Below are 24,670 nucleotides of genomic sequence, written 5' to 3'. Positions count from 1 at the left end.
AACCTCGCCTTGAGTTTCCCTTCTAAGTGTGAGTGTTAGCTGTAACGAGTACAGACAGTAGGTCCTATAACTCACTGCCTTGTAGATGGTGTTTCTCTCTCCTTCTCTCTCTTCATGTCCCCTAAACCTCATCCCTCTCTCCATGTCCCCTACACCTCCTCTCTCTCCTCCTCTCTCTCCATGTCCCCTAAACCTCCTCCTTCTCTCCCTCTCTCCTTCTCTCTCTCCATGTCCCCTAAACCTCCTCCCTCTCTCCTTCTCTCTCTCCATGTCCCCTAAACCTTCTCCCTCTCTCCTTCTCTCTCTCCATGTCCCCTAAACCCCCTCCTTCTCTCCTTCTCTCTCTCCATGTCCCCTAAACCCCCTCCTTCTCTCTCTCCATGTCCCCTAAACCCCCCCTCTCTCTCCATGTCCCCTAAACCTCCTCCCTATCTACTTCTCTCTCTCCATGTCCCCTAAACCTCCTCCTTCTCTCTCTCCATGTCCCCTAAACCCCCTCTCTCTCTCCTTCTCTCTCTCCATGTCCCCTAAACCTCCTCCATCTCTCCTTCTCTCTCCCCATGTCCCCTAAACCTCCTCTCTCTCTCCATGTCCCCTAAACCTCCTCCCTCCCTCTCTCCTTCTCTCTCCCCATGTCCCCTAAACCTCCTCCCTCTCTCTCTCCATGTCCCCTACACCTTCTCTCTCTCTCCTTCTCTCTCTCCATGTCCCCTAAACCTCCTCTCTCTCTCCTTCTCTCTCTCCATGTCCCCTAAACCTCCTCTCGCTCTCCTTCTCTCTCTCTCCTCTCTCTCCATGTCCCCTACACCTTCTCTCTCTCTCCTTCTCTCTCTCCATATCCCCTAAACCTACTCCCTCTCTCCTTCTCTCTCTCCATGTCCCCTACACCTCCTCCGTCTCTCTCCTTCTCTCTCTCTCCCTATTCCTTCTATAGTGGTGGTGTTAATTTGACCAGGGGGGGGTTAACACTATGGTGTTAACAGTTATTAGTACCAGCGCTAACTAACTAACTAACTAACTAACTATCTAACTAACGCACACACACACACACACACACACACACACACACACACACACACACACACACACACACACACACACACACACACACACACACACACACACACACACACACACACACACACACACACACACACACACACACACACACACACACACACACACACACACACACACACACACACACACACACACACAGAGCTCCAGGCCTAATTAAGATACAGAGCCTGTAGAGAAGTGAACATCAGAACATGATGGTGATTTGTGCTGTTGAAAGGCCTCCGGGACTGGGACCATAATGGAGTCTGTCTGGGGGTTAAACACACAGCTACAGTGATTTACTGTGGCACATTAGTGGAATGTCACATTAATGAGGATGTTTGTTGATTCATCCTGGGTCATGATGCATGCCATTATGTATGTGTGTCTTGTGTGTGTCCGTGTGGCTGTGTGTGTCTGTGTGTGTCTGTGTCTGTGTGTGTGTGTTTGTGATAGTATTTTTGTAACTGAGCTCAATACAGAGAGAGAGACAGATGAGATGAGAGAACGAGGGATACCCACTCAAGAGATCAATACAGAGAGAGAGAGAGAGAGAGAGAGAGAGAGAGAGAGAGAGAGAGAGAGAGAGAGAGAGAGAGAGAGAGAGAGAGAGAGAGAGAGAGAACGAGGGATGAGAGAACGAGGGATGAGAGAACGAGGGATGCCCACTCAAGAGATCAATACAGAGAGAGAGAGAGAGAGATGAGATGGGAGAACGAGGGATACCCACTCAAGAGACGGATGAAGAGAAAGATGGGGATGACAGGAGCGGATGATGGAGGGGGGCGGAGGAGAATACTCAAATATTCTTCCTGTCTTATTTCCGCAGGTTACTCCACTCCAGAGCCCCAAGACAACAAGAGGACATCCCTGACCTTTAACCTAAAGTAAGACTCACTGCCCTTTATTACTACTAGTAGTTGGGTCATTTTGTCCACAAACTGTCCATGGCATAACAGGGACCAATAGGGACGTCTTTCAACAACTGTCTTTGTATGGTTGTGTTGGCTGTAATCTGGGGGGGACTAACTTGCCCACCGGGCATACACTACATTAGATACACTATATATACAAAAGTATGTGGACACCCCTTCAAATTAGTGGATTTGGCTATTTCAGCCACACCCGTTGCTGACAGGTGTATAAAATCGAAAACACACCCATGCAATCTCCATAGACAAACAATCTCCATCGACAAATATTGGCAGTAGAATGGCCTTACTGAAGAGCTGAGTGACTTTCAACGTGGCATCGTCATGGAGACTCATTCAACCCCTAACACACACGGCCTGGCATCCCCCATCTCTGACTCTAGGAGGCTCAATCAACAGACATTACCACCTCCATCTCTCTGACTCTAGGAGGCTCAATCAACAGACATTACCACCTCTCTGACTCTAGGAGGCTCAATCAACAGACATTACCACCTCCATCTCTCTGACTCTAGGAGGCTCAATCAACAGACATTACCACCTCCACCTCTCTGACTCTAGGAGGCTCAATCAACAGACATTACCACCTCCACCTCTCTGACTCTAGGAGGCTCAATCAACAGACATTACCACCTCCATCTCTGACTCTAGGAGGCTCAATCAACAGACATTACCACCTCCATCTCTGACTCTAGGAGGCTCAATCAACAGACATTACCACCTCCATCTCTGACTCTAGGAGGCTCAATCAACAGACATTACCACCTCCATCTCTGACTCTAGGAGGCTCAATCATCAGACATTACCACCTCCATCTCTCTGACTCTAGGAGGCTCAATCAACAGACATTACCGTCTCTCTCTGTCTCTCTGTGTCTCTCTGTGTCTCTCTGTCTCTCTCTCTCTCTCTCTCTCTCTCTCTCTCTCTCTCTCTCTCTCTCTCTCTCTCTCTCTCTCTCTCTCTCTCTCTCTCTCTCTCTCTCTCTCTCTCTCTCTCTCTCTCTCTCTCTCTCTCTCTCTCTCTCTCTCTCTCTCTCTCTCCCCACCTCTCTCTCTGCTGGGAGGCCTACAAATTGAATCTGTGGTCTTGACAGGCAAGAGAACGAGGAGAGGGTGAGAGGCCTGTTGCTGTTTCTGTCTTGCCTGTTGCTGTCTGAGTCTTGTCTGTTGCTGTCTGTGTATTGTCGGCTGTTGTCTAAGTCTTGTCTGTTGCTGTATTAGTCTTGTCTGTTGCTGTCTGTGTATTGTCTGTTGCTGTATGAGTCTTGTCTGTTACTGTCTGTGTCTTGTCTGTTGCTCTCTGTGTCTTGTCTGTTGCTGTCTGAGTCTGGTCTGGTGTCTATCCACCCCCTATTCTTCTGTTGCTGTCTGAGTCTGATCTGGTGTCTCTCCACCTCCTATTCTTCTGTTGCTGTCTCAGTGTCTGGTCTGGTGTCTCTCTCCATCATCTATTCTTCTGTTGCTGTCTCAGTGTCTGGTCTGGTGTCTCTCTCCACCTCCTATTCTTCTGTTGCTGTCTCAGTGTCTGGTCTGGTGTCTCTCTTCATCATCTATTCTTCTGTTGCTGTCTCAGTGTCTGATCTGGTGTCTCTCTCCATCATCTATTCTTCTGTTGCTGTCTCAGTGTCTGGTCTGGTGTCTCTCTCCCCCCTATTCTTCTGTTGCTGTCTCAGTGTCTGGTCTGGTGTCTCTCTCCACCCCCTATTCTTCTGTTGCTGTCTCAGTGTCTGGTCTGGTGTCTCTCTAAACCTTCTATTCTTCTGTTGCTGTCTCAGTGTCTGGTCTGGTGTCTCTCTCCACCCCCTATTCTTCTGTTGCTGTCTCAGTGTCTGGTCTGGTGTCTCTCTCCACCCCTTATTCTTCTGTTGCTGTCTCAGTGTCTGGTCTGGTGTCTCTCTCCACCCCCTATTCTTCTGTTGCTGTCTCAGTGTCTGGTCTGGTGTCTCTCTAAACCTTCTATTCTTCTGTTGCTGTCTCAGTGTCTGGTCTGGTGTCTCTCTCCACCTCCTATTCTTCTGTTGCTGTCTCTGAGTCTGGTCTGGTGTCTCTCCACCCCCTATTCTTCTGTTGCTGTCTCAGTGTCTGGTCTGGTGTCTCTCTCTATCATCTATTCTTCTGTTGCTGTCTCAGTGTCAAGTCTGGTGTCTCTCTCCATCATCTATTCTTCTGTTGCTGTCTCAGTGTCTGGTCTGGTGTTTCTCTCCACCTCCTATTCTTCTGTTGCTGTCTCAGTGTCTTGTCTAGGGGTTGTCACTAGTTACCACAGTCACAAAGTCAAACCGTAAAAAAATTATCTAAACAAAAATGTGCTTTTTTGGTCTTAATTTAAGGTTAGCAGTTTGGTTAGGGTTAAGGTTAGGGTTTAGGTTAGGGTTAAGGTTAGGGTTTAGGTTAGGGTTAAGGTTAGGGTTAAGGTTAGGGTTAGCTTAGGGTTTAGGTTAGGGTTAAGGTTAGGGTTTAGGTTAGGGTTAAGGTTAGGGTTAAGGTTAGGGTTAGGTTAGGGTTTAGGTTAGGGTTTAGGTTAGGGTTAGGGTTAAGGTTAAGGTTAGGGTTAAGGTTAAGGTTAGGGTTAGGGTTAAGGTTAGGTTAAGGTTAAGGTTAGGGTTAGGTTAGGTTAGGGTTAAGGTTAGGGTTAAGGTTAGGGTTTAGGTTAGGGTTAAGGTTAGGGTTAAGGTTAGGGTTAAGGTTAGGGTTTAGGTTAGGGTTAAGGTTAAGGTTAGGGTTAGGGTTAAAATACGATTTTAAGAAGATCAATTGTAGAAATAGGTGGAGCTTATGACTTTGTGGCTGTGGTAACTAGTGATGACTGAATCCAGGGCTTCTTGTAGTGCTGCTGCCTGTATATTATATTATATTATACTTTGGTTTTTTTTTTTGTCTTGAAAATGTCATTAAAAACTGTGTGGTTCCAGCCCTGAATTTTGATTGGCTGACAGCCGTGGTATTTCAGACCGTATACCACAGGTATGACAAAACATATTTTACTGCTCTAATTCCATTGGTAACCAGTTTTTAACAGCAATACGGCACCTCAGGGGTTTGTCGGGGCCAATAAGGACTGTACCCACACATTTCGGTTTTTATATATAATGATGTGTGATTATGAAAACTCATATCAGACTGAAATGTACGTTTAAAAAATGATTATAATAATAATATAATAATATTACCATCAAAAGGTTTAGGACTAGAAGGCCAGGCCTAATGACGCCACAGGACTCAACTCTCCCTGTTGTGTGTGTGTCCATCTGTCTCCGTATCCCTCTCTCTCTTTCTCTCCATCCCTCTCTCCACCTCTGTCTCCCCTTATCCCTCTCTCTCTTTCTCTCTCCCTCCATCCTGCTCTCCACATCTGTCTCTCCTTATCCCTCTCTCTCTTTCTTTCCATCCCTCTCTGCACCTCTGTCTCTCCTTATCCCTCTCTCTCTCTCTCTCCATCCCTCTCTCCACCTCTGTCTCTCCTTATCCCTCTCTCTCTCTTTCTCTCTCCAACCCTCTCTCCACCTCTGTCTCTCCTTATCCCTCTCTCTCTCTTTCTCTCTCTCTCCATCCATCTCTCCACATCTGTCTCTCCTTATCACTCTCTCTCTTTCTTTCTCCATGCCTCCCTCTCTCCACCTATGTCTCTCTTTATCCTCCTCTCTCTCTCTCTCTCTCTCTGTCTCTCTCCATATCCGTTATCCTTCCTCCTCCTTTTTCGCTCCCATCACTGGGACTCCACCACTCAAACCAACTCTGCCTTTTCAGGCCTCTCCCCCTCCCTCCTTTCCTCTGTCAACCTCTCCCCCTCCATCCATCCCTCTGTCAACCTCCTGCCCTCCCTCCATCTCTTTCATCCCTGTCTCTCTTCCTCCAATTCACATCAATAGCCTTGTCTGTCCCATGAGGATCTTCTTCGTTTGAGCTAAATTGTTTATGGACCTTTTGGTCCCTTCGGACTCGCCCCCTCTCCCCTTCTCCCTCTCCAATACCCCCCGCCTCTCTCTCTCTCTCTCCCTCTCCAATCCCCCTCTCTCTCTCTCCCTCTCTCCCTCTCCAATCCATTTCTCTCTCTCTCTCTCCCTCTCCAATCCCCCTCTCTCTCTCTCCCTCTCTCCCTCTCCAATCCATTTCTCTGTCTCTCTCTCCCTCTCCAATCTGATTCATCCTCTCTCTCTGATTCATCCTCTCCCTTATTCATCCTCTCCTTTTTCTCCTATCTCCTTCTCACTTCTTACTTCTCCTGTGTCACTTCCTGTCTCCTTGTCTCCTGTCTCCTTGTCTCCTGTCTCCTTGTCTCCTGGCCCTTTCCGACTCCAATGAGTAACGTGTGTTATAGTTCTCTATTGCAAAACGTTTTGCTGTGATATCACTAATATCATCGTGGTCTTCTCTTCACCACTGCTAATTTAACCTTCTCACTAAACACACACACACACACACACACACACACACACACACACACACACACACACACACACACACACACACACACACACACACACACACACACACACACACACACACACACACACACACACACACACACACACACACAGTTTCACCTGTCTGCTACCATTAACCTTTCCATCAATCAAGACCCTGTCTCCATTAACCACCACCACCACACACACAACCTCTCTCTCTCTCTCTCTCTCTCTCTCTCTCTCTCTCTCTCTCTCTCTCTCTCTCTCTTAAATGGATTCAGATTAAATTATACAGAGTTACAGCCTCTCTCACAGGTCCTCTGGGGATTCCCTCGGAGTGTGTGTGTGTGTGTGTGTGTGTGTGTGTGTGTGTGTGTGTGTGTGTGTGTGTGTGTGTGTGTGTGTGTGTGTTGAACCACTTGCCATTGTCCTGTGGCGTCATTAAGGACAGTAGGAGAGAGAGAGAGAGAGAGAGAGAGAGAGAGAGAGAGAGAGAGAGAGAGAGAGAGAGAGAGAGAGAGAGAGAGAGAGAGAGAGAGAGAGAGAGAGAGAGAGAGAGAGAGAGAGAGAGAGAGAGAGAGAGAGAGAGAGAGAGAGAGAGAGAGAGAGAGAGAGAGAGAGAGAGAGAGAGAGAGGACAGAGATTTGATTTTATCTTTTAGTCCTCCTTTGGTCCTTAAACATTCAAATCCAATTTATAAAACAATCCCATCTCCACATATAGAAAATAGTTCCCAACAGCAGAGACACAGATACACAGATAGACAGGTTCCTTCATCTACCATAGTCCTGCACAACCTTCACGTGTTATATTTAAGTGGTTCTAAAATATTGTATGAATTTATATATTTAAAAAGCTTTCTGGTTTGCTCAGATAAATTATTCAATTTCTTTATTGCTCTGAATCAAACTTTTTCCTATTTTTCTTTCCCGGCTGACAAAAATGCCATTTATCTCAAGGCCATCAGACTGTTAAACAGCCATCACTAGCACAGAGAGGCTACTGCCTACATACAGACTTGAATCATCTCAAGGCCATCAGACTGTTAAACAGCCATCACTAGCACAGAGAGACTGCTGCCTACATACAGACTTGAATCATCTCAAGGCCATCAGACTGTTAAACAGCCATCACTAGCACAGAGAGGCTACTGCCTACATACAGACTTGAATCATCTCAAGGCCATCAGACTGTTAAACTGCCATCACTAGCACAGAGAGGCTGCTGCCTACATACAGACTTGAATCATCTCAAGGCCATCAGACTGTTAAACAGCCATCACTAGCACAGAGAGACTGCTGCCTACATACAGACTTGAATCATCTCAAGGCCATCAGACTGTTAAACAGCCATCACTAGCACAGAGAGGCTACTGCCTACATACAGACTTGAATCATCTCAAGGCCATCAGACTGTTAAACAGCCATCACTAGCACAGAGAGGCTGCTGCCTACATACAGACTTGAATCATCTCAAGGCCATCAGACTGTTAAACAGCCATCACTAGCACAGAGAGGCTGCTGCCTACATACAGACTTGAATCATCTCAAGGCCATCAGACTGTTAAACAGCCATCACTAGCACAGAGAGGCTACTGCCTACATACAGACTTGAATCATCTCAAGGCAATCAGACTGTTAAACAGCCATCACTAGCACAGAGAGGCTGCTGCCTACATACAGACTTGAATCATCTCAAGGCCATCAGACTGTTAAACAGCCATCACTAGCACAGAGAGGCTGCTGCCTACATACAGACTTGAATCATCTCAAGGCCATCAGACTGTTAAACAGCCATCACTAGCACAGAGAGGCTGCTGCCTACATACAGACTTGAATCATCTCAAGGCCATCAGACTGTTAAACAGCCATCACTAGCACAGAGAGGCTACTGCCTACATACAGACTTGAATCATCTCAAGGCCATCAGACTGTTAAACAGCCATCACTAGCACAGAGAGGCTACTGCCTACATACAGACTTGAATCATCTCAAGGCCATCAGACTGTTAAACAGCCATCACTAGCACAGAGAGGCTACTGCCTACATACAGACTTGAAATCATTGGTCATTCCATCGGTATGACAAAACATGTATTTTTACTGCTCTAATTACCTTGGTAACCAGTTTATAATGGCAATAAGGCTCCTCGGGAGTTTGTGATATATCGCCAATATACCACGGCTAAGGGCTGTCCAGGCACTCCGCGTTGTGTCATGTCTTAGAACAGCCCTTAGCCGTGGTATATTGGCCATATACCACACCCGCTCGGACCTTATTGCTTAATTCTATACTATCTATTGCATCTTGCCTATGAAGCTCGGTCATCGCTTATCCATGTGTATATATTATTATTCCTTTACTTAGATTTGTGTGTATTAGGTATTTGTTGTGGAATTGTTAGATATTACTTGTTAGATATTGCTGCACTGTCGGAACTAGAAGCATAAGCATTTCGCTACACTCGGAATAACATCTGCTAACCGTGTGTATGTGACCAATAACGTCCGCTAACCATGTGTATGTGACCAATAACGTCCGCTAACCATGTGTATGTGACCAATAACATCTGCTAACCGTGTGTATGTGACCAATAACGTCCGCTAACCATGTGTCACGTTCCTGACCTGTTTTCTGTTAGTTTTTGTATGTGTTAGTTGGTCAGGACGTGAGTTTGGGTGGGCAGTCTATGTTTTCTGTTTCTATGTTGGTTAATGGGTGACCTGATATGGTTCTCAATTAGAGGCAGGTGGTTTTCATCTCCTCTGATTGAGAATCATATTAAGGTAGGTAGTTTCACATTGGGTGTTGTGGGTGGTTGTCTTCCGTGTCTGTGTTTGTTGCACCATACGGGACTGTATCGTTCGTTCGTTTGTTTGTAGTCAGTACTTGTTCGTTCGTTCTTCGTTACATGTAAGTTCGTAGTCCAGGTCTGTCTACTTCGTTTGTTGTTTTGTATTTTATTCAAGAGTTTTTCGTCTTCGTCTGTTTGTTGTAAATAAATAATATGTCGAACTACAACGCTGCATTTTGGTTCAATCCATGCTCCTCCTCGTCCGAGGAGGAGGAAGATGAAGAAGACCGTTACAGAACCACCCACCAAACCCGGACCAAGCAGCGTAAGTTCGAGCAGTGGCCTACTAAACAGGAGTCTTGGACATGGGAAGAAGTATTGGAGGGAAAAGGACACTGGGCACATATTGGGAAATATCGCCGCGCTCGTGAGGAGATGGAGGCAGCGAGAGCCCAAGAGCGGTGGTATGAGGAGGCAGCAAGGAGACGTGGCTGGAAGCCCGAGAAGAAACCCCAAAAATGTATTGGGGGGGGGCTAAGAGATGGTGGGCCGAGGGCAGGTAGGAGACCTGCGCCCACTTCCCAGGCTAACCGTGGAGAGCGGGAGTACGGGCAGATACCGTGTTACGCAGTAGAGCGCACGGTGTCTCCTGTACGTGTTCATAGCCCGGTGCGGGTTATTCCACCTCCCCGCACTGGTAGGGCTAGATTGGGCATTGAGCCAGGTGCCATGAAGCCGGCTCAACGCGTCTGGTCTCCAGTGCGTCTCCTCGGGCCGGCATACATGGCACCAGCCTTACGTATGGTGTCCCCGGTTCGCCTACATAGCCTGGTGCGGGTTATTCCACCTCGCCGCACTGGTCGGGCGACGGGGAGCATTCAACCAGGTAAGGTTGGGCAGGCTCAATGCTCAAGGGAGCCAGTACGCCTGCACGGTCCGGTATTTCCGGCGCTACCTCCCCGCCCCAGCCCAGTACCACCAGTGCCTACACCACGCACCAGGCTTCCAGTGCGTTTCCAGAGCCCTGTTCCTACTCCACGCACTTTCCCTATGGTGCGTGTCTTCAGCCCAGTGCCTCCAGTTCCGGCACCACGCACTAAGCCACCTGTGCGTCTCCAGAGCCCTGTACACACTGTTCCTTCTCCCCGTACTCGTCCTGATGTGCGTGCCCTCAGCCCGGTACCACCAGTTCCGGTACCACGCACCAGGCCCAAGGTACGCTTTGAGAATTCAGTGTGCCCTGTCCCTGCTCCCCGCACTAGCCTGAAGGTACAGTACCTACAGTGCCATCTGAGCCATCCGTCTGCCCAGTGCCATCTGACCCATCCGTCTGTCCAGCGCCGTCTGAGCCATCCGTCTGTCCCGAGCCATTAGAGCCGGACTGTATCGTTCGTTCGTTTGTTTGTAGTCAGTACTTGTTCGTTCGTTCTTCGTTACATGTAAGTTCGTAGTCCAGGTCTGTCTACTTCGTTTGTTGTTTTGTATTTTATTCAAGAGTTTTTCGTCTTCGTCTGTTTGTTGTAAATAAATAATATGTCGAACTACAACGCTGCATTTTGGTTCAATCCATGCTCCTCCTCGTCCGAGGAGGAGGAAGATGAAGAAGACCGTTACACCATGTGTATGTGACCAATAACATTTGATTTGATTTGTCAACATCCGGTTGGAATCCTGCAACAACATTTTTAGAGTACAGAGAGAATATTACCACCTATCACTACAGAGAGAATATTACCACCTATCACTACAGAGAGAATATTACCACCTATCACTACATAGAGAATATTACCACCTATCACTACAGAGAGAATATTACCACCTATCACTACAGAGAGAATATTACCACCTATCACTACAGAGAGAATATTACCACCTATCACTACAGAGAGAATATTACCACCTATCACTACAGAGAGAATATTACCACCTATCACTACAGAGAGAATATTACCACCTATCACTACAGAGAGAATATTACCACCTATCACTACAGAGAGAATATTACCACCTATCACCACAGAGAGAATATTACCACCTATCACCACAGAGAAAATATTACCACCTATCACTACAGAGAGAATATTACCACCTATCACTACAGGGAGAATATTACCACCTATCACTACAGAGAGAATATTACCACCTATCACTACAGAGAGAATATTACCACCTATCACTACAGAGAACATATTACCACCTATCACTACAGGGAGAATATTACCACCTATCACTACAGAGAACATATTACCACCTATCACCACAGAGAGAATATTACCACCTATCACTACAGAGAGAATATTACCACCTATCACTACAGAGAGAATATTACCACCTATCACTACAGAGAGAATATTACCACCTATCACTACAGAGAGAATATTACCACCTATCACTACAGAGAACATATTACCACCTATCACTACAGAGAACATATTACCACCTATCACTACAGAGAGAATATTACCACCTATCACTACAGAGAGAATATTACCACCTATCACTACAGAGAGAATATTACCACCTATCACTACAGAGAGAATATTACCACCTATCACTACAGAGAGAATATTACCACCTATCACTACAGAGAGAATATTACCACCTATCACTACAGAGAGAATATTACCACCTATCACTACAGAGAGAATATTACCACCTATCACTACAGAGAGAATATTACCACCTATCACTACAGAGAGAATATTACCACCTATCACTACAGAGAGAATATTACCACCTATCACTACAGAGAGAATATTACCACCTATCACTACAGAGAGAATATTACCACCTATCACTACAGAGAGAATATTACCACCTATCACTACAGAGAGAATATTACCACCTATCACTACAGAGAGAATATTACCACCTATCACTACAGAGAGAATATTACCACCTATCACTACAGAGAGAATATTACCACCTATCACTACAGGGAGAATATTACCACCTATCACTACAGAGAGAATATTACCACCTATCACTACAGAGAGAATATTACCACCTATCACTACAGAGAGAATATTACCACCTATCACTACAGAGAGAATATTACCACCTATCACTACAGAGAGAATATTACCACCTATCACTACAGGGAGAATATTACCACCTATCACTACAGAGAACATATTACCACCTATCACTACAGAGAGAATATTACCACCTATCACTACAGAGAACATATTACCACCTATCACTACAGAGAACATATTACCACCTATCACTACAGAGAGAATATTACCTCCTATCACTACAGAGATAATATTACCACCTATCACTACAGGGAGAATATTACCACCTATCACTACAGAGAGAATATTACCACCTATCACTACAGAGAACATATTACCACCTATCACTACAGAGAGAATATTACCACCTATCACTACAGAGAGAATATTACCACCTATCACTACAGAGAACATATTACCACCTATCACTACAGAGAACATATTACCACCTATCACTACATAGAGAATATTACCACCTATCACTACAGAGAGAATATTACCACCTATCACTACAGAGAGAATATTACCACCTATCACTACAGAGAACATATTACCACCTATCACTACAGAGAGAATATTACCACCTATCACTACAGAGAACATATTACCACCTATCACTACAGAGAGAATATTACCACCTATCACTACAGAGAGAATATTACCACCTATCACTACAGAGAACATATTACCACCTATCACTACAGAGAGAATATTACCACCTATCACTACAGAGAGAATATTACCACCTATCACTACAGAGAGAATATTACCACCTATCACTACAGAGAACATATTACCACCTATCACTACAGAGAGAATATTACCACCTATCACTACAGAGAGAATATTACCACCTATCACTACAGGGAGAATATTACCACCTATCACTACAGAGAACATATTACCACCTATCACTACAGAGAACATATTACCACCTATCACTACAGAGATGAACACAGAGAAAAGCCCAAAATAACATATGCAGGGCAGAATTAGGCCAAATTCAAATCAAATTCAATTACCACCTAAAAACAAGTGACACCTACTCCTATCACTACAGAGAGAATATTACCACCTAAAAACAAGCGACCCCCACTGCTATCACTACAGAAACCTGAAATGCCAAGAGATGAACACAGAGAAAAGTTCCCAGCTGGTAGAGAGGCTAAACTCACAACCCAACCCAACAAAGCCTCAGGACAGCACTCAGACAGTCTGGGCCAAACCAAATTATAATCAAACAACAATAAAAGGATATTACCTATTGGGAAAACATGACCAAAATCTCAAAGTAAACTGAAAGACTATCTGACCACTGTGACTGATAGGAAACTGAGGGGGTGAAAACACACAACGTACAGACTCAGTGAGTCTACTGAGAGAGGCCGTCGTAGGCAGACTTGGCTCTCAACAGAAGCCCACAAAATGAGTTGGCAACTGAGCTGCACTTCCTCGCCTCCTGACAAATATATGACCGTATTAGAGATGGAAATTATTTCCCACAGATTACAAGGACCCCAGAAAATAATTAGAAAACAAATCAAATATTGATAAGCTCCCTTATCTGTGAGGTGAAATACCGCAGTGTGCGATCACAGCAGCAAAATGTGTGACCTGCTGCAATAAGGAGAACAAACACCACAGTAAATTAAACCTGATTTCATTTCCCTCATCGCCATTTATGCTTATTCTTTTCACAGCACACTCTCTCGCACACACGCTGGCTTGCTGAGCGGGCCCTAGTGGAGCCAGCTTGCTGAGTGGGCCCTAGTGGAACCAGCTTGCTGAGAGGGCCCTAGTGGAGACGGCTTGCTGAGAGGGCCCTAGTGGAGACGACTTGCTGAGCGGGCCCTAGTGGAGCCAGCTTGCTGAGCGGGCCCTAGTGGAGACGACTTGCTGAGTGGGCCCTAGTGGAACCAGCTTGCTGAGTGGGCCCTAGTGGAGACGACTTGCTGAGTGGGCCCTAGTGGAGACGACTTGCTGAGCGGGCCCTAGTGGAGACGGCTTGCTGAGAGGGCCCTAGTGGAGACGGCTTGCTGAGTGGGCCCTAGTGGAGTCAGCTTGCTGAGTGGGCCCTAGTGGAGCCAGCTTGCTGAGTGGGCCCTAGTGGAGCCAGCTTGCTGAGTGGGCCCTAGTGGAACCAGCTTGCTGAGCGGGCCCTAGTGGAACCAGCTTGCTGAGCGGGCCCTAGTGGAACCAGCTTGCTGAATGGGCCCTAGTGGAACCAGCTTGCTGAATGGGCCCTAGTGGAGACGGCTTGCTGAATGGGCCCTAGTGGAGACGGCTTGCTGAGTGGGCCCTAGTGGAGACGGCTTGCTGAGTGGGCCCTAGTGGAGCCAGCTTGCTGAGTGGGCCCTAGTGGAGCCGGCTTGCTGAGCGGGCCCTAGTGGAGCCAGCTTGCTGAGTGGGCCCTAGTGGAGCCAGCTTGCTGAGCGGGCCTTAGTGGAGCCGGCTTTCTGAGTGGGCCCTAGTGGAGCCAGCTTGCTGAGTGGGGCCCTAGTGGAGCCGGCTTGCTGAGCGGGCCCTAGTGGAGCCAGCTTGCTGAGCAGGCCCTAGTGGAGACAGCTTGCTGAGTGGGCCCTAGTGGAGCCAGCTTAATGAGTGGGCCCTAGTGGAGCCAGTTTGCTGAGTGGGCCCTAGTGGAACCAGCTTGCTGAGAGGGCCCTAGTGGAGCCGGCTTTCTGAGCAGGCCCTAGTGGAGCCAGCTTGCTGAGCAGGCCCTAGTGGAGACAGCTTGCTGAGTGGGTCCTAGTGGAGCCAGCTTGCTGAGTGGGCCCTAGTGGAGCCAGCTTGCTGAGAGGGCCCTAGTGGAGCCAGCTTGCTGAGTGGGCCCTAGTGGAGCCAGCTTGCTGAGTGGGCCCTAGTGGAGCCAGCTTGCTGAGTGGGCCCTAGTGGAGACGGTTTGCTGAGTGGGCCCTAGTGGAGCCAGCTTGCTGAGAGGGCCCTAGTGGAGCCAGCTTGCTGAGAGGGCCCTAGTGGAGCCAGCTTGCTGAGTGGGCCCTAGTGGAGCCGGCTTGCTGAGCGGGCACTAGTGGAGCCAGTTTGCTGAGTGGGCCCTAGTGGAGCCGGCTTGCTGAGTGGGCCCTAGTGGAGACGGCTTGCTGAGCGGGCCCTAGTGGAACCAGCTTGCTGAGTGGGCCCTAGTGGAGCCAGCTTGCTGAGCAGGCCCTAGTGGAGCCAGTTTGCTGAGTGGGCCCTAGTGGAGCCGGCTTGCTGAGTGGGCCCTAGTGGAGACGGTTTGCTGAGTGGGCCCTAGTGGAGCCAGCTTGCTGAGCGGGCCCTAGTGGAGCCAGTTTGCTGAGTGGGCCCTAGTGGAGCCGGCTTGCTGAGTGGGCCCTAGTGGAGCCGGCTTGCTGAGTGGGCCCTAGTGGAGCATGTTCTGTAAGGCGTGAGTAGTTGAAATCGTCTGTGAGCTATTTTATCTTCATTTAGAGGCGTTTTTTTAAAGTATTTACAGTGTATATATAGAGGCGACGGCCTTTACAGGTCCGGACCGAGACACTCGTTTTACAGTGTGTATATATATATATATATATATACAGTAATCCCTCGTTTATCGCGGGGGTTACGTTCCGAAAATGACCCGCGATAAGTGAAATCCGCGAAATAGAATTTTTTTTTTTTTTACAATTAGCAACTATTACATGTATACAAATACAGTGACTCACGTGTAGGCCGTTTCGTCGACATTATGGGTTTAGGAGATGTTCGAAATTACAAGATAATTTGGCCAACTTAATGTAAATTTGCCAAGCTGTTTTATGTACGTACACATACCTGCACGAGACGACAAAATGATAGCACAATTCGTAGCATGTTTTGATACAAGAAGCGGGAGTGAGTTTTTAGCGAATCAGAATGCAGAGCACAATGCACCAAAAAAAAAAAAAAAATGCATTATGAAAATCCGCGAAATAGCGAATCCGCGATAAGTGAACCGCGAAGTGGCGAGGGATCACTGTATATATATATATATACAGTGGGGAGAACAAGTATTTGATACACTGCCGATTTTGCAGGTTTTCCTACTTACAAAGCATGTAGAGGTCTGTAATTTTTATCATAGGTACACTTCAACTGTGAGAGACGGAATCTAAAACAAAAATCCAGAAAATCACATTGTATGATTTTTAAGTAATTCATTTGCATTTTATTGCATGACATAAGTATTTGATACATCAGAAAAGCAGAACTTAATATTTAATAAATATAAATCAGTTTTTATAATAGCAATAAGGGTCCTCAGGGGTTGGTGATACATGGCCAATATACCACGGCTAAGGGTGGTATCCAGGCACTCCACGTTGCGTCGTGCTTAAGAACAGCCCTTAGCCGTGGTATATTGACCATATACCACACACCCTCTGGGCCTTATTGTTAATTACAGCCTTTAGTGGTAATATAGAGGATAGCCTGTGTATTTGTCTTAGTGAACTTCTAAACAGTAGTCCTGGTCCTGAATGGTACCATATTTCCTCCACAGTGACCATAGGGAGGCATTAGGGACCTAACTAAATGGTACCATATTTCTTCCACAGTGACTATAGGGAGAGATTTGGGACCTAACTAAATGGTACCATATTTCCTCCACAGTGACTATAGGGAGAGATTTGGGACCTAACTAAATGGTACCATATTTCCTCCACAGTGACTATAGGGAGGCATTAGGGACCTAACTAAATGGTACCATATTTCCTCCACAGTGACTATAGGGAGACATTAGGGACCTAACTAAATGGTACCATATTTCCTCCACAGTGACCATAGGGAGACATTAGGGACCTAACTAAATGGTACCATATTTCCTCCACAGTGACCATAGGGAGACATTAGGGACATAACTAAATGGTACCATATTTCCTCCACAGTGACCATAGGGAGAGATTTGGGACCTAACTAAATGGTACCATATTTCCTCCACAGTGACCATAGGGAGGCATTAGGGACCTAACTAAATGGTACCATATTTCCTCCACAGTGACTATAGGGAGACATTAGGGACCTAACTAAATGGTACCTTATTTCCTCCACAGTGACTATAGGGAGACATTAGGGACCTAACTAAATGGTACCATATTTCCTCCACAGTGACCATAGGGAGACATTAGGGACCTAACTAAATGGTACCATATTTCCTCCACAGTGACTATAGGGAGACATTAGGGACCTAACTAAATGGTACCATATTTCCTCCACAGTGACCATAGGGAGAGATTTGGGACATAACTAAATGGTACCATATTTCCTCCACAGTGACCATAGGGAGACATTAGGGACCTAACTAAATGGTACCATATTTCCTCCACAGTGACCATAGGGAGACATTAGGGACCTAACTAAATGGTACCATATTTCCTCCACAGTGACCATAGGGAGACATTAGGGACCTAACTAAATGGTACCATATTTCCTCCACAGTGACCATAGGGAGACATTAGGGACCTAACTAAATGGTACCATATTTCCTCCACAGTGACCATAGGGAGACATTAGGGACCTAACTAAATGGTACCATATTTCCTCCACAGTGACCATAGGGAGACATTAGGGACCTAACTAAATGGTACCATATTTCCTCCACAGTGACCATAGGGAGACATTAGGGACCTAACTAAATGGTACCATATTTCCTCCACAGTGACTATAGGGAGACATTAGGGACCTAACTAAATGGTACCATATTTCCTCCACAGTGACTATAGGGAGAGATTTGGGACCTAACTAAATGGTACCATATTTCCTCCACAGTGACTATAGGGAGAGATTTGGGACCTAACTAAATGGTACCATATTTCCTCCACAGTGACCATAGGGAGGCATTAGGGACCTAACTAAATGGTACCATATTTCCTCCACAGTGACTATAGGGAGAGATTTGGGACCTAACTAAATGGTACCATATTTCCTCCACAGTGACTATAGGGAGAGATTTGGGACCTAACTAAATGGTACCATATTTCCTCCACAGTGACTATAGGGAGAGATTTGGGACCTAACTAAATGGTACCATATTTCCTCCACAGTGACTATAGGGAGACATTAGGGACCTAACTAAATGGTACCATATTTCCTCCACAGTGACCATAGGGAGACATTAGGGACCTAACTAAATGGTACCATATTTCCTCCACAGTGACTATAGGGAGAGATTTGGGACCTAACTAAATGGTACCATATTTCCTCCACAGTGACCATAGGGAGGCATTAGGGACCTAACTAAATGGTACCATATTTCCTCCACAGTGACTATAGGGAGAGATTTGGGACCTAACTAAATGGTACCATATTTCCTCCACAGTGACTATAGGGAGAGATTTGGGACCTAACTAAATGGTACCATATTTCCTCCACAGTGACCATAGGGAGGCATTAGGGACCTAACTAAATGGTACCATATTTCCTCCACAGTGACTATAGGGAGAGATTTGGGACCTAACTAAATGGTACCATATTTCCTCCACAGTGACCATAGGGAGAGATTTGGGACCTAACTAAATGGTACCATATTTCCTCCACAGTGACCATAGGGAGAGATTTGGGACCTAACTAAATGGTACCATATTTCCTCCACAGTGACTATAGGGAGAGATTTGGGACCTAACTAAATGGTACCATATTTCCTCCACAGTGACCATAGGGAGAGATTTGGGACCTAACTAAATGGTACCATATTTCCTCCACAGTGACCATAGGGAGAGCATTTGGGACCTAACTAAATGGTACCATATTTCCTCCACAGTGACCATAGGGAGACATTAGGGACCTAACTAAATGGTACCATATTTCCTCCACAGTGACTATAGGGAGAGATTTGGGACCTAACTAAATGGTACCATATTTCCTCCACAGTGACTATAGGGAGAGATTTGGGACCTAACTAAATGGTACCATATTTCCTCCACAGTGACCATAGGGAGACATTTGGGACATAACTAAATGGTACCATATTTCCTCCACAGTGACCATAGGGAGACATTTGGGACATAACTAAATGGTACCATATTTCCTCCACAGTGACCATAGGGAGACATTTGGGACCTAACTAAATGGTACCATATTTCCTCCACAGTGACCATAGGGAGAGATTTGGGACCTAACTAAATGGTACCATATTTCCTCCACAGTGACTATAGGGAGAGATTTGGGACCTAACTAAATGGTACCATATTTCCTCCACAGTGACCATAGGGAGGCATTAGGGACCTAACTAAATGGTACCATATTTCCTCCACAGTGACCATAGGGAGAGATTTGGGACCTAACTAAATGGTACCATATTTCCTCCACAGTGACCATAGGGAGGCATTAGGGACCTAACTAAATGGTACCATATTTCCTCCACAGTGACTATAGGGAGAGATTTGGGACCTAACTAAATGGTACCATATTTCCTCCACAGTGACCATAGGGAGGCATTTGGGACCTAACTAAATGGTACCATATTTCCTCCACAGTGACCATAGGGAGGCATTTGGGACCTAACTAAATGGTACCATATTTCCTCCACAGTGACCATAGGGAGAGATTTGGGACCTAACTAAATGGTACCATATTTCCTCCACAGTGACTATAGGGAGGCATTAGGGACCTAACTAAATGGTACCATATTTCCTCCACAGTGACCATAGGGAGGCATTAGGGACCTAACTAAATGGTACCATATTTCTTCCACAGTGACTATAGGGAGAGATTTGGGACCTAACTAAATGGTACCATATTTCCTCCACAGTGACCATAGGGAGGCATTTGGGACCTAACTAAATGGTACCATATTTCCTCCACAGTGACCATAGGGAGAGATTAGGGACCTAACTAAATGGTACCATATTTCCTCCACAGTGACCATAGGGAGACATTAGGGACATAACTAAATGGTACCATATTTCCTCCACAGTGACCATAGGGAGACATTAGGGACATAACTAAATGGTACCATATTTCCTCCACAGTGACCATAGGGAGACATTAGGGACATAACTAAATGGTACCATATTTCCTCCACAGTGACCATAGGGAGAGATTTGGGACCTAACTAAATGGTACCATATTTCCTCCACAGTGACCATAGGGAGGCATTAGGGACCTAACTAAATGGTACCATATTTCCTCCACAGTGACTATAGGGAGACATTAGGGACCTAACTAAATGGTACCATATTTCCTCCACAGTGACTATAGGGAGAGATTTGGGACCTAACTAAATGGTACCATATTTCCTCCACAGTGACCATAGGGAGGCATTAGGGACCTAACTAAATGGTACCATATTTCCTCCACAGTGACTATAGGGAGACATTAGGGACCTAACTAAATGGTACCATATTTCCTCCACAGTGACCATAGGGAGAGATTTGGGACCTAACTAAATGGTACCATATTTCCTCCACAGTGACTATAGGGAGACATTAGGGACCTAACTAAATGGTACCATATTTCCTCCACAGTGACCATAGGGAGACATTAGGGACCTAACTAAATGGTACCATATTTCCTCCACAGTGACCATAGGGAGACATTAGGGACCTAACTAAATGGTACCATATTTCCTCCACAGTGACTATAGGGAGAGATTTGGGACCTAACTAAATGGTACCATATTTCCTCCACAGTGACCATAGGGAGACATTAGGGACCTAACTAAATGGTACCATATTTCCTCCACAGTGACCATAGGGAGAGATTTGGGACCTAACTAAATGGTACCATATTTCCTCCACAGTGACCATAGGGAGAGATTTGGGACCTAACTAAATGGTACCATATTTCCTCCACAGTGACCATAGGGAGACATTAGGGACCTAACTAAATGGTACCATATTTCCTCCACAGTGACTATAGGGAGACATTAGGGACCTAACTAAATGGTACCTATTTCCTCCACAGTGACTATAGGGAAACTTGGGACCTAACTAAATGGTACCATATTTCCTCCACAGTGACCATAGGGAGACATTAGGGACCTAACTAAATGGTACCATATTTCCTCCACAGTGACTATAGGGAGACATTAGGGACCTAACTAAATGGTACCATATTTCCTCCACAGTGACTATAGGGAGACATTAGGGACCTAACTAAATGGTACCATATTTCCTCCACAGTGACTATAGGGAGAGATTTGGGACCTAACTAAATGGTACCATATTTCCTCCACAGTGACCATAGGGAGAGATTTGGGACCTAACTAAATGGTACCATATTTCCTCCACAGTGACCATAGGGAGAGATTTGGGACCTAACTAAATGGTACCATATTTCCTCCACAGTGACCATAGGGAGAGATTTGGGACCTAACTAAATGGTACCATATTTCCTCCACAGTGACCATAGGGAGACATTAGGGACCTAACTAAATGGTACCATATTTCCTCCACAGTGACCATAGGGAGAGATTTGGGACCTAACTAAATGGTACCATATTTCCTCCACAGTGACCATAGGGAGACATTTGGGACATAACTAAATGGTACCATATTTCCTCCACAGTGACCATAGGGAGACATTTGGGACCTAACTAAATGGTACCATATTTCCTCCACAGTGACCATAGGGAGACATTTGGGACATAACTAAATGGTACCATATTTCCTCCACAGTGACCATAGGGAGGCATTTGGGACCTAACTAAATGGTACCATATTTCCTCCACAGTGACCATAGGGAGACATTTGGGACATAACTAAATGGTACCATATTTCCTCCACAGTGACCATAGGGAGACATTTGGGACATAACTAAATGGTACCATATTTCCTCCACAGTGACCATAGGGAGACATTTGGGACATAACTAAATGGTACCATATTTCCTCCACAGTGACCATAGGTAGACATTTGGGACATAACTAAATGGTACCATATTTCCTCCACAGTGACCATAGGGAGGCATTAGGGACCTAACTAAATGGTACCATATTTCCTCCACAGTGACTATAGGGAGACATTAGGGACCTAACTAAATGGTACCATATTTCCTCCACAGTGACTATAGGGAGACATTAGGGACCTAACTAAATGGTACCATATTTCCTCCACAGTGACCATAGGGAGACATTAGGGACCTAACTAAATGGTACCATATTTCCTCCACAGTGACTATAGGGAGAGATTTGGGACCTAACTAAATGGTACCATATTTCCTCCACAGTGACTATAGGGAGAGATTTGGGACCTAACTAAATGGTACCATATTTCCTCCACAGTGACCATAGGGAGGCATTAGGGACCTAACTAAATGGTACCATATTTCCTCCACAGTGACTATAGGGAGAGATTTGGGACCTAACTAAATGGTACCATATTTCCTCCACAGTGACCATAGGGAGAGATTTGGGACCTAACTAAATGGTACCATATTTCCTCCACAGTGACAATAGGGAGACATTTGGGACCTAACTAAATGGTACCATATTTCCTCCACAGTGACCATAGGGAGAGATTTGGGACCTAACTAAATGGTACCATATTTCCTCCACAGTGACCATAGGGAGAGCATTTGGGACCTAACTAAATGGTACCATATTTCCTCCACAGTGACCATAGGGAGAGCATTAGGGACCTAACTAAATGGTACCATATTTCCTCCACAGTGACTATAGGGAGAGATTTGGGACCTAACTAAATGGTACCATATTTCCTCCACAGTGACCATAGGGAGGCATTTGGGACCTAACTAAATGGTACCATATTTCCTCCACAGTGACCATAGGGAGAGATTTGGGACCTAACTAAATGGTACCATATTTCCTCCACAGTGACCATAGGGAGACATTTGGGACATAACTAAATGGTACCATATTTCCTCCACAGTGACCATAGGGAGACATTAGGGACCTAACTAAATGGTACCATATTTCCTCCACAGTGACCATAGGGAGACATTTGGGACATAACTAAATGGTACCATATTTCCTCCACAGTGACCATTAAATGGTACCATATTTCCTCCACAGTGACCATAGGGAGACATTTGGGACATAACTAAATGGTACCATATTTCCTCCACAGTGACCATAGGGAGACATTTGGGACATAACTAAATGGTACCATATTTCCTCCACAGTGACCATAGGGAGACATTTGGGACATAACTAAATGGTACCATATTTCCTCCACAGTGACCATAGGGAGACATTTGGGACATAACTAAATGGTACCATATTTCCTCCACAGTGACCATAGGGAGACATTTGGGACATAACTAAATGGTACCATATTTCCTCCACAGTGACCATAGGGAGACATTTGGGACATAACTAAATGGTACCATATTTCCTCCACAGTGACCATAGGGAGACATTTGGGACATAACTAAATGGTACCATATTTCCTCCACAGTGACCATAGGGAGACATTTGGGACATAACTAAATGGTACCATATTTCCTCCACAGTGACCATAGGGAGAGATTTGGGACCTAACTAAATGGTACCATATTTCCTCCACAGTGACCATAGGGAGACATTTGGGACATAACTAAATGGTACCATATTTCCTCCACAGTGACCATAGGGAGAGATTTGGGACCTAACTAAATGGTACCATATTTCCTCCACAGTGACTATAGGGAGGCATTAGGGACCTAACTAAATGGTACCATATTTCCTCCACAGTGACCATAGGGAGACATTTGGGACATAACTAAATGGTACCATATTTCCTCCACAGTGACCATAGGGAGACATTTGGGACATAACTAAATGGTACCATATTTCCTCCACAGTGACCATAGGGAGACATTTGGGACATAACTAAATGGTACCATATTTCCTCCACAGTGACCATAGGGAGACATTTGGGACATAACTAAATGGTACCATATTTCCTCCACAGTGACCATAGGGAGACATTTGGGACATAACTAAATGGTACCATATTTCCTCCACAGTGACCATAGGGAGACATTTGGGACATAACTAAATGGTACCATATTTCCTCCACAGTGACCATAGGGAGACATTTGGGACATAACTAAATGGTACCATATTTCCTCCACAGTGACCATAGGGAGAGATTTGGGACCTAACTAAATGGTACCATATTTCCTCCACAGTGACCATAGGGAGAAATTTGGGACATAACTAAATGGTACCATATTTCCTCCACAGTGACCATAGGGAGAGATTTGGGACCTAACTTGGGACATAACTAAATGGTACCATATTTCCTCCACAGTGACCATAGGGAGAGATTTGGGACCTAACTAAATGGTACCATATTTCCTCCACAGTGACTATAGGGAGAGATTTGGGACATAACTAAATGGTACCATATTTCCTCCACAGTGACTATAGGGAGAGATTTGGGACCTAACTAAATGGTACCATATTTCCTCCACAGTGACTATAGGGAGAGATGTGGGACCTAACTAAATGGTACCATATTTCCTCCACAGTGACTATAGGGAGAGATGTGGGACCTAACTAAATGGTACCATATTTCCTCCACAGTGACTATAGGGAGAGA

At 45.5% G+C, this 24,670-nt stretch overlaps 1 protein-coding gene across 1 annotated transcript in view; it reads left to right on the top strand.

Moving 5' to 3' along the window:
* LOC139568370 (protein ELFN1-like) overlaps nt 1–24,670 on the top strand; it is a 107,084-nt gene that overhangs the window by 28,740 nt on the left and 53,674 nt on the right. The window contains exon 2 of the mRNA XM_071390146.1: nt 1,889–1,946. The gene's annotated coding sequence lies outside the window, so the exon portion shown is untranslated. The remainder of the gene's footprint in view (nt 1–1,888; nt 1,947–24,670) is intronic.

Source organism: Salvelinus alpinus, chromosome 2 (genome assembly GCF_045679555.1).
Source record: "Salvelinus alpinus chromosome 2, SLU_Salpinus.1, whole genome shotgun sequence".
NCBI classification, from domain to species: domain Eukaryota; kingdom Metazoa; phylum Chordata; class Actinopteri; order Salmoniformes; family Salmonidae; genus Salvelinus; species Salvelinus alpinus.
This window is presented reverse-complemented; position numbering and strand designations above follow the sequence as displayed.